Source organism: Chrysochloris asiatica, unplaced genomic scaffold (genome assembly GCF_000296735.1).
Source record: "Chrysochloris asiatica unplaced genomic scaffold, ChrAsi1.0 scaffold00128, whole genome shotgun sequence".
Taxonomy (NCBI): Eukaryota; Metazoa; Chordata; class Mammalia; order Afrosoricida; family Chrysochloridae; genus Chrysochloris; species Chrysochloris asiatica.
In genome coordinates this window covers 5,665,800-5,667,526 of record NW_006408646.1, presented here as the reverse complement: position 1 = coordinate 5,667,526, position 1,727 = coordinate 5,665,800, and positions in this window count along the sequence as shown.

Below are 1,727 nucleotides of genomic sequence, written 5' to 3'. Positions count from 1 at the left end.
TTGGACATATTGTCAGGAGGGACCAGTTGCTGGAGAAGGACATCATGTTTGTTAAGGTAGAGGGTCAGAGAAAACAAGGAAGACCCCCAATGGGATGGATTGGCAAAGTGACAACATCAATGGGCTCAAGCATGGCAACAATAGTGAGGTTGGCCCAGGATCTGGCAGTGTTTCGCTCTGCTGTGCATAATGAGGTTGCTATGAGTCAGTACCAACTCAATGGCACCTAATAGCAACAACAACAAAGTTTCCCCATGGAGTCCTGATGTGTTGCCTTAGGATAAGCATTCAACCTCAAGGTCGGTGTGAACCTCAAGGTTGGTGGTTCAAATTCACCAGCTGCTCCTTGGAAACCCTATACAGGATCACTATGAGTCGGAACCGACTTGGTGGCACAAAAACAACACAAAATTTCCCCATGACACTTTGTATTCCCTCCCTTTTGCCCCATTCCTAACCCTGAGGTTTTTTTGTGGAAAATAGTGCCTATGGCAAGCATTGAAATTGTGTTCCTGTCCAAATATCGGAGACCCATCTTTTAGACAATGTTACCATCTTGTTATTAAGTGCCATCTAGTGGGTCGCTATGGGTCGGAACTGACTCGATGGCACTTAATGATAGTTTGTACTGATTCATAGCAACCCTGTATAGAGTTTCTGAGGAGTGGCTGGTGAGTTTGGACTAGCCAACTTTGTGGTTCAAACCAACCTTGTGGTCCACTGCTTATCCTACAGCACCACACTAGGACTCCATCTATCTGCTCAAAAACACAAGTCAAGCTGGTTCTTTCATCTTCTACTTCACACGTGTTGGCATAGCATGACAATGACAACTGTACCTTCCTTGCTCTCACTGATGAACATTGGTGTTTGATGGGCTCTAAGTTATTGATTCATTTCCTTTTCTCTCTCCATACTCAGCAGAGCAGTCCCACACCTTTGAGGCATGGACAAGGCTGGAGCCTGAGGTTCAGGAGTCAAACACTCAAACTTCCCCCAGGGAGGCACACCTTGGACAAGGCCCAGTCTACTCAGTAATCATCCCCTACCCAGAAATAGCAGAATGTTTGAGAATCAGACATGATGGGTGGAGGGGATCACAGAGAGGAGGGGGAAAGGCCAGGTGGGCTGTGAGATCCTCCAAAGGGGAGAGCAGGAAGAATAAAGAGTACATCCAAAGGGGTGGGGCATGGGAAGTGAAATGCAATCAGGCTGGCCTCCTTGGGCTTCTTTTCCAAATCTCTTCTGTGTACTGGAGAGAGCCACACTCACAGGGAGGCCCCCACCCAGACTCAGGCTAGATAGCAAGAAAGAAGTTTCTTTGCTGCCCTGATGGTAGGCACCAGAACCTTCACACTGAGATAATGTGGAGACCAGGCTGCTCGGATTAAGGGTTTAAGGGAGCGGAAATGATCACACAGTCTGCTCCGACTCATGGAGGTTCTCAAATATGAAAGTTTACATTTTACTTGCTGAACTATCTCTCAGCGGGTGATGGGAACTGCCATGGTTCCATAAAAACTGCTCAGTGGCTCCTCTTCTACTGGGCAAGTGCTGTACCTGCCATACCTTAGATTTGCCTTTCCTCACCCCAATCCCCCACTGATCTTTTTTCTGTTACTATAGATTAGTTTCGTAGAAGAATTGATGCCTTTGAGTTGTGGTGTTGGAGGAGAATACTGAGGGTGCCATGGACTGCCAAAAGAACCAATAGATCTGTTTTGGAA